Source organism: Dermochelys coriacea, chromosome 1, assembly GCF_009764565.3.
Source record: "Dermochelys coriacea isolate rDerCor1 chromosome 1, rDerCor1.pri.v4, whole genome shotgun sequence".
Lineage (NCBI taxonomy): Eukaryota > Metazoa > Chordata > Testudines > Dermochelyidae > Dermochelys > Dermochelys coriacea.
Window position 1 is genome coordinate 226,604,980 of NC_050068.2, and position 10,196 is coordinate 226,615,175.

General features: G+C 41.1%; 1 long non-coding RNA gene across 1 annotated transcript in view; it reads right to left on the reverse strand.

Annotated features, from left to right (window-relative positions):
- The window catches only part of LOC119849762, a 153,322-nt gene that overhangs the window by 83,077 nt on the left and 60,049 nt on the right, over positions 1-10,196 (reverse strand). The window lies entirely within an intron of this gene.

Genomic DNA, 10,196 nt, shown 5'->3' on the forward strand with positions numbered 1-10,196 from the left:
TGAAAATATTGTACCTAATTATTATGGAGTTAGAAACAGCAATGATGGGGTGAGGTACATCCCAAGCAACACATTTCTTCTTTTAAAGATGTGATAGCATGCTTTAGAATATCAAAAGTTTTATGACTCCCCAAACAACCTGACCAAAAAAAAATATAAAGTCCAGTACTCTATAATCCCACCCAAATATTCCATTCTACCCTATATATTTGTATTGGACTCATAACTATTTGACTATTTTGTAGGGAGGGGTATAAGGTTGTAATTGCTAGATGAACATTAATAAAATACAATTTAAAAAGCCATGTTATCACATGGGCATGTGATATTGGCCTACTTTCCAACTGCATTCACAGTGAACTCTAATTCTGCACTACATTTATCTGCTCAGAATTATTAATTATTATTAATTTGAAATGGAGGTCGCACTTTGCCAGGCACTGTACATACACCCGGGAAGAGAAAATACCTGCCCAAAAGAGATTACAAACTAAGACAGACAGATAACGGGTGGGAAGGTAAACTGAGGCTGAGAAGATGAAGGGTAACATTTTAAAGTGTCTAACAATATGTCTACACTGCAGCTGGGAGCGTGTTTCCCAGCTTGGGTAGACAGACATGCACTAGCTCTGCTCAAGGTAGCACTCTAAAAATAGCAGTGTAGCCAGGGGGAGCCTGGGCCACAGCTCAGGTACATACTCAGGCTAGTATACCGCACCCTCTTGTGCAAAGCTGGCGTGTCTGTCTACCAAAGCTGGGAGGCAGTTTTGCAGCTTCGGTGTAAACGGTCTCCTACATCATAAAGGGTGCAAGTCCCATTGGCTTTCAAAAGGTGGTTTTGAACATTTTTACCTCTAGTGAGTTGCCCAAGGTTATGCAGCAGGTCAGTAGTGGAGCTGTGAATACGAGTGCCAGTCCTAAGCCCTATATACAAGCTCCCAGATCTTCTCCAAGATGGCCTGAGGAAAAAAAAAAACCTTTAAATACCAAGGATAGCCAGAATGTGAACCGACACTGAAATTAGACCGGAGCCAGAGAGAAAAAAATAATTTGACAGTGCTGCTGAACACAAACAAAATGGTGCTGGTGCTAGCATAGGCCTCAGCATCCAAACCACTGAAAAGGAAGCCATGGCAGCAAGGCTTAGAGAAGAAATAAACTCAGAAGTGGATGGGAGAGGGAGAAGGATGTGAAAATTGTGCAATTGCCACTGCAAAAACTATCCGAAAAGGATTTAGTGCTCAGAGGAATAAACTGGTAATTTATCTTTGTGTGATGGAACGAGGCATAACTGAAGATGCAGTGCAGGCTCAAGATTAGAGAACCGCAGGCTTGGAAAAGAAAACTCATTTAACTAGGAGAAAATAAGTAACAAATGTCAGGGTGAATCTAGCTCAAGTGTCTTTCTGTCTCAGATGTAGCCAAAACTCCCAACTTTGAGAAGCCCTTGGAATCCTGGCTTCTCACTTTCATGGGACTTTTTTATCCAATATGGTAACTGAGCAATATGGTAACTAACACCATACTTTATGTTACAAGAGAGGCCCACAACCACCTAACTAACTAATAGATAAGGTTCAATACCTTACAACCCTGACCTGCCAAAGCAAATGAACTACATACAAGCTTCAAGAGGCTGCATTAAAGTTGAAGATTCAGTCCTAGGTTTGAAAAGATCCTCTAACATATACAAACAAAATCCATTATGATTTTCCAGGATTTTTTTCTAATTATCCCCAAAGAATCAAACAGGCTTTAACCTTACAAAACATGGTTTTCAGCACCAGATACACAGACAATTTGAAAATCTTCTATGAAAAAGAAATCCAAACTTTCACAGAACCCGCAGAAGGCTTATTGTTTGCCACGACACTCATCTCAAAAAGCTAAGCACTCAATTCATGTTATGGATGTAACTTGCTTCACGCCATGAGGCTAGCACAGGCCTAAGGCTCTCAAAACAAGGCTGAAGTGGGACTTGCGTGATGAAAAGGACTTGTCATGGCTCTCTGCATAGGGGTAAATTTCACCTGATGAGTAGGTCCCTTATTATTTCCTGTACCCCATGCTGTGTAATACCGTGAGAGGATTCCATTCATGTTAAACTAGACCGGCTTTTTATTAAAGCAACTACTGACAGAGCTGCTCCAAGTACAGCTGAACATTCCTAGCCATCTGCTAACAGATTGCCTACCCGGTGACTCCTCCAAAACTCTTCCCTTCTGAAATCCAAACTCCTCCCTCCAGGTTCCATGCCGCTGCTAACACCTAATAGTGAAGTAGTTCTGTTGAAGTCAATTGTGAATAAGGGTGGCAGTTTTAAGCACTAAGGGATACAGGAGACTAAGAAAGAAGTGGGAAGAGAAATAAAATATAGATATATTAAACAAAGGAGGAAAGAGAGTGGAGGCAAAGCTACTTTTATGCCCCTTAATAGCACTGAATTCAGTTTTGGAAAAATTGTTTCATCTTTCAAAGAGCCCCACTGTGCTAAGGCCACATCTACACAACAGACGTACGTCAACTTAAGTTACGGGGCATACAGCCACCACAGTTAGTACATCGCTTGTGCACATGCATACTTAGCCCTTGTGTTGGCTGTGCACGTACTCACCAAGAGTGCTTGGATCGATGCTGAGTATGGTGCCCCAGGGGTAGGTATCATGCTGTTCAACTCGCCACTATCCAGCACAGTGTCTTTTGGGAAGTTTTGGCAATGCATGATGCGGCTGAAACAAGTCACTCAGGGTGACTCGGAACATGGAGTCAACTTCCCAGTTTGCATAATGTCCATCCCATAATGTCATCTGTATCCCTTCCCCCCCCATCCCATAAATCCACATGGACTCTATGGTGTCTGCCATCTCTGACAGAAGCCTGGAGCCTGCACATCTCCACACTATCATCATGAGTGTCAGAAGCACAGGGCACATGATCCTGAAGTATTTGCAGAGCCACAAGAAACAGCGTGGGGAACACGATGATTCCTTGGAGGACAAATTGCTGTGGGACATAGCAAGATCAATTCCAGAGTTGGCTGTGAGTTCATAGAGCAGCTGCAGATGGTGGAGCACCACTTCCGGGCCCAAGAAACAAGCACTGACTAGTGGGATTGCATTGTATTGCAGGCTGGGGATGATGAGCAGGGGCTGCAGAGTTTTTGGATGTGCAAGACCACATTCCTGGATTTGTGTGCCAAACTCACTCCAGCCAGCCAGCTTGACAGTACCAAAGAACACTTCAACTACTGGCTCAGCAGGTGCAGAATAACCTTTGGTGGTTTGAATGGACACTGGCATTGATTACTCACAAGACTGGATCTCAGTGAGACAAATACCCCAATGGTTATAGCTGCCTGCTGTGTCTTGCATAATATCTATGAAGCAAAGGAGGAATGAAAGACAGGTAGCTTGGTTGTACCACTATTTCTTCTAGAATGAGTATATTAATTATAAGTCAAAAGATGTGTCCTGCTACTTTTTTGGGGGAGAGGGTTAGAGGGTGGATAATCCTTGTTATTTAAAATTAAACTACACATTTACCTGAGATACCTTCCCCTGCATCAAGCTCAATCGGGCTCGACCACAGAGACTAGCTGGAGTGCAGTAGAGTCAAAAAAAAAAACAAAAAACACATCCTGGCTCTCTGCACAGTTGAATCCCACAGTTGCCAGACCCCCATACTCCTCCTTTTCGTCCACTAACTCCGACTCCTCCTCATTGTTCACGATAGGGGCCTGTGACTCAGGCTTCTCGGTGGCAACCATGGTGCTGGGGGGTGGTCTCTGCTGAGTATGACATGCAGCTCTTTGTAAAAGTAGCACGTCTTCAGCTCAGCACCGGATTGATTATGGCCTTCCTGGCCTTCTACAGCTCCTTAGCTTTCACATGGCACTGCGGCTGGTCCCTGTTGGACCCCTCCTCCTGCATCACCCAAGCAATTCACTTTTAGAAGTCCATGTTTCTACAGTTGTTTCAACACTGTGCCTGCATAGCCTCTTCACCACACAGGCCCAGAAGATCAAGGATCTCCTATGTCAGGCAGGGGTGCTTCTGGAGCATGTAGATGGCATGGTCAGTTGGGCAGCTGCATTCAACAATGGAGAGCTGCTAGGTGTGCTCACCAAGATGGGCAATAATGAAAAAGAATTTCAAAAAGTTGTGAGGCTCTAAAGAGGGTAGGAGAGCTTCTGGTCTCCATGACCTCTGGGTAGCAGAGTTCACAATGATGACTAGAACAGTCAGTGTGCAGCACTGTGGGACAGCTACTGGAGTATAGTGAGGGTCGACACAAGTAACGCAGTGTCCCTACTTGCACTACATTGACCTAAGTACATCGACCTTGGCTCTGTGCTGGTTGAGGAGGCGGCACTATTAAATAGGCATAAGAGGGAACTTATGTTGGCCAGAGCCAAATTTAAGTGAAGATACATGCACAGCTAGATCTTTGTAAGCTGCTTTGTGTCAATCTAACTTTGTAGTGTAACCAGGCCTAGGACTTTTATACTGTTATTCTGGAAGAAGTTAATGGCCAGTGCCAAGCAGGACTTTGATCTATAAACTATCACAGATGTGATTAAAGCTGATAGGTATGCTACGTACCCTTCTTTCAGGCTAAATGGCAGGAGTAATTAAGCTCTTTAATTATAGTTCCGATGGCTGAACTGGGGCACAGAACTGACTGGAGGTTCAGACTTGGAAATTGTGAGCAAGGATACTGCCTGCTATTGTTTATTTCTGTGTGTCTGTGTGGTTGGAAAACAGGACTTTGTGTACATTCTTTGTAAAGAAACAGGATTGCACCAAAGAATATGCCTCAGGTGTATCATCCATTTCTCATCCTAACTGAGAGAAACCTGCAAGACCCTGAATATTGGCTAACTGCTGAAAGAGGCAACAATATCTCATATTACTGTACAGCATGCTAGGAAAGTAAAGCATTAAAGGAACCATAGTATTTATTTTAGCTAGTACAATGCAGAAGTATAACCATATACAAATATGCACTAAACTTACATGAGTCTGCTGAACTGCATTGCTCCATATGGGAAAAGGAACTAATGTTTTCCTCTCTATCTTTCTATTTTTGTGAATAAAGTCCACTAAGGGCTCAATCCTGTTCAAATGGAGATGTCTGACATGTCACAACATGTATCAAGATCAAGGCTTAAGGGGTAAATCTTTCTCCCTGCATTGTAAAAAAAAAAAAAAAAAAATGTGTAAATTACCTGAACTGTAAAACAAAGCGACAGATGTTGGGAGTTAGTGGAGACTGCAGTTCTTTACTTGGAAAGTCAGAGAAATGTGAATAAAGCAGCACAAAATTTCAGAATGCTGGTGTACTGTTGGTAGTAAACATTTCATCAAAAAAATTGCAAAGAACCTCAGTTAGCCCATGACGAGGCAGTGTGATAGACTGTGAGACTGCATTCACCAATAAAACTGTAAAAAAGAGGGATTTTAGTCCTGCTTTAGTTGCCACTCTTAAATATGGAGTTGCAACTGATGCCTTCATAATAATGTTATGCATTAGTGGAGGAGAATTTTAGTGGAGTCATAAAACAATGCACATGACTGCAGACAAAGTTCAAGTTAATCTTTTGATAAAACTTGGTAGCGTGGATCCCCGTATCCATTGGGACTTAAATTGGACTCTTGACAGGTACAGTGGTACTGGCTAGTAGATCGCATTGCCAGATTGGACTAGCTAATAGCATTCACATTTATTAGGTATGCAAGGGGAAACTAAGTAAATACAAGCAGAGAGAAAGAAGACCACAATTTAGCTGAAATTTACAGTTTCAACTGTAGGACTGTGCTGAAAGTTCTTATTCTGCGCCTAAATTATACCTCCATTGCTACTGAAAGCTACTGTACCGCATCGACTGATTATTGTGCACACTGTACATTAGCATCGCAATGAAGACATTCAGTAGTCTGATTAAAACATCATCTTCTAATTCCCTTTTTGTTGTAATTTATAGTCTCTCTCCTTTGGCTGAACCTGCCAGCCATCCTGGAGGTGAACAAACAAAATGTGCTAAAGTTGCCAATTCTGGGGCTTGGTGTGAGAGAAAGCTTTTGTTTTCAGAGGTTGTATTTACTCTGGGGACAATTAATCAAAGCCCCACAGAGCATTGTAATTCTTCTGTTACTTTCATGTGGGTATGAACTCTCAGTGTCTGATCCACATGACTGTCTTTCAAATCCCTCAATAAGCTTACTCAATTGTAACTTACACCCACACTGGGTAAGAAAGATTCCGGCTTTTTTCAATATGGCTTTGGATAATTAAATTACGTCACTAGGGTTATTGTATTTCATGTTAGTACCAGGGACACCAGCTAACTTTCAAACTAGCTGAAATGTGTATCGAGAGCAATTCAGCAGAAATGAATTGCACACCAACAGCCCAAAAGGAAAGGGTGAAGAGGGAGGAGAGAAATACCCTGTGCCTCAGATCATCAGGCTAATGAAATAGGCACAGGATAATGAACTGAATGAGACACTAGAAATTTACTTTAAGTGTTTGTTATTCTCAATCCAAAGAAAACTGTCAAACTAGCATTCAAAGAGGATGGATAGTTCAATTACCTAGAGCTGTTCTCCTGGGTTAGTCAACTCATTATTGACTGTGGAACCATTTTGCACTTCCATGTCCCTAACAGTCTGCAACCATAAGTAAACAGTGAATTACATGTTGCACATTTTGAATGAACTACTGCTCATTCATTGTTCTTTTTTTTTGTTTCATTCATCAATTGCACAGAAAATAATGTAAGTCTGTTATATATTTTTTGACAGAAACAGATGGACTAAAACACAAATCCTGTCAAGTGAACAGAATGATAAATAACTGTAGAATACCATCACCAAAGGTTACATTTTCTCTAAACCAAAACAAAATTACTCTGGAGCCATCTGGTATTACTGAGAGCTTGAGTAAAACTGAAGCCCTGATAAACGTAGCAAGAATTCTCTGAATGCTCATTTCAATAAAGAATTTTTTGAAGCTAAAGGGAACTTATTGATACAAAAAAATTTAAAATTTCAGGTGCAAATACGCAAGTACCTTTAAATAACATAATTGAAATACTTAATAAACACAGAGTTTTAAATGTAGAAAAGGTCTCTTGTAGGCCAACACTGCTCAGGCTGCCAGTTATCTAGACACAGGTTTAACAGAAATGTAAAAAGTTTGTTTATTTTTAAACTGCTATCTAGCTATAAAAATGCAAAGCAAAACACACAAGACCTATGCAAAGTCTCCTTCGCACTCATTGTGTGTGTGTGTGTGTGTGTGTGTGTGTGTGTGTGTGTGTGTGTGTGTGTGTGTGTGTGTCCGTCCAGCACAGTACATGCCTTACGGACAGTGAAGTCCAAAACACTGTGACAATCTCCTTGGAAAGGGTGCTGTTGTATTTGGCCCAGCTCTGGGTGGTCTCTGATTGCATTGGAGAGTTGGTTTCACTACAGATTATTTAAAGTATTTAGTAGCTCCTTGGGGGTAGACGATAGCTAAAGAAATGGGATATTTAATACAGATCCTTTTCTATAACCTTCACTGTGATGTTTCCCCCAGTCATGCACCACCACCTTCAACTTGTTTGGACTGAAATTTAGCCAATTAACTCCAATTTCAATCAGATATTGAAACTGAGGAAAAAACCCTCACCCTGTACAGATCAGCTGAGCGCCAATGTACATGGCACTGAACTATGTGTCAGGAGATTGGGGTTCTCTTCCTGGCTTTGACATTGACCTTCTGTGACACCTTGGACTTTCACCGCCCTGTGGCTCTGCTTCCTCTCCTATTCTTGTTTTTGTTGTCTCTTTAAACTGTAAGCCCTTGCAGGCGGGAACTGTTTCTTACTCTCTGTATGTATAGCGCTAGGCTGAGGCCTCTCGGTGCTACTGTAACAAAACCAATAATATTTATGACATTACATCCCAAACTGCATATCATGGTCCACATACAGTTGGAACAGGAAGGGCAACAGATCAGAATACAAAAATATCCACACCTCAATAAGAAAGTGTTTGTGGCAGAAGAATGATTGTCTCACATGAGCTTCCAGGTTCCCAAACTCTGGTCTGCAGAGAATGGCCCAGTCACATGGTATTAGCTCCTCCAGATGCAAAATTTCCAAATGCAAAATTGAATTGAAAGAAAGCCAAATTTGCACTACCTTCCTGATATTACTTGCTACCACAGAGGTATATCGTATGATCAAAAATGGGAGGGGAGGTGAACCATGAGACAACTTGTGTGTTAAAATGTGGTCCACATGAATAAAATTGAGAACCGCTGCTCTAGGATCTCTCAAATGTAAAAAAAGAGCCACTCAACCACAATTCCACATACCCTTGCCAATGTCTGCAGCTGCATCAACAGAAGGTCATGGTCATTTGTAAAGAAGCCTCTTGCATCAGCTTGGACACATGACCTTTGTCTATCACCAGAAGGAGATCATGGACTAATAAGATCAGCACAGTTTCCACTGCTCCCCTGAAGCAGTCTCACTTTGAGACTGAGTTTATTTGCTTTTGTTGATTGAAGTCAGCCCTGTGTCAATATTTGAATGAAGGGTTTTTGTAATTAAATATAGACAAACACAATCAGACCGCCTGTGTTTGAATCTTAATGCGTTACCATGTGTACTGTTTGACACTCAATACTGAATAGAATAAAGCAACAGATTTTAAACCACACAATGTTAAAAGATTCTAGTACTTTATTTCCCATTATGGCTGTGCTGCCCTCTACCAATGGCAGTGTTTGGATCTATTCACTTTTCATTAGACAGTAAGATGATTCCACTGGAAATCTAGAGTGAAATCATGACCCCCTTGAAGTCAATGGCAGAACTTGCACGGACTTCAATGGGGTCAGGATTTCACCTCTGAGTATCTACAGTAACTCAGCTACATAAAATGGATATTTGAGACCTCAAAGTCAAAAAGCAAAGGGTGGCAATCAAAATGAAACTGTTTTCCCAGGACTCTCAGAAAACAAAAGAAAAATAAATAAAATAAATTCTGGAATATTTTAGCATTTCATTTCTCTAGTCTCTCTTCATAAACAGTTACAAGCCTGCAGAAGTTCCCATCTGCAATGGCTGATATCATATGGTGATTTTTCTACACCCTACTTTCCCTGGCCTTTCTTAGGGCTGCTACAATTTCCTGTTGGCTTTGGCTTTGATCTGTGTTTTTCTTGGCTGTGAGTTTGCCTGAAAATGTGAGGCTATTTCAGGCAAAAGTGCTTTTTTTTTTTTTTTTGTTAAATCTGCTTTTTCAGCCCCTATGGCCGCACCCCTGTTCTTTCCACTATTCAGCCCAGTAAGCATTTTTTTTACATTATTTATTTATGTGTCCAAATGAAACCATACGGGTATTTGAGGTAGGCAGAATATAATTACATGTACTGAAATTTGGCAAAAAAAACTCAAAAACTCTGTCAAAACGTGCCACAGAAACTTACAGCACAAATGGTCAGTGCCTTGGTTTTACACATCATCCAAACCAGGGATCTTCCAGCTGTGCAGTGCCACTTTAAATCCATACTGGGGCACTGCTTCAGCACTGGAAAAGTGCCACTTCTCACTTCCTGCAACATCTGGGTGATCCTTACAAGTTTTCCTTCCAGAGCTTTTCCTATTTGGTTTGAAAGATCTGATGAGCTCACAGCATGAGGTGATATCACCATGAATGCTAAAGACTAATACTTCTTGCTGCCCTCTTTCCTTCTCAGGAAACATTCCAAGCTTGCCATACTACAAATTTACGTGGTATTTTAACAGACTATCTATATCTCTGTGGACATCTGAGCGTGTAATTGAAGGCATTTTCTAATATTCAATCAGTGATATTTTTCAGCTGGAATGAGACTAACACTGTAATCATGCTATTATGGGGCACATGCATATTTTGATGTGGTCTTTTTATAATAACACAAAGCAATGGCATCATTTTGTCCAACTGAAAAGCTACACAGTGGAATTGAATCTAAGTTTTTCCACTTGCTAAAATGAACCTTCTGACTTAGGGTGGTGGTTTTTTCTAAGTATACTGGACACAGGGGGAAAAAAAAGCATTTCTAATTGGCCAAAAGCTGTACTCAGAAACAATGAAATGCAAGTGAAAACTAATTCCTACAGAATTACCCAATTACCCTCACCAAGCAGAGAGGTATAC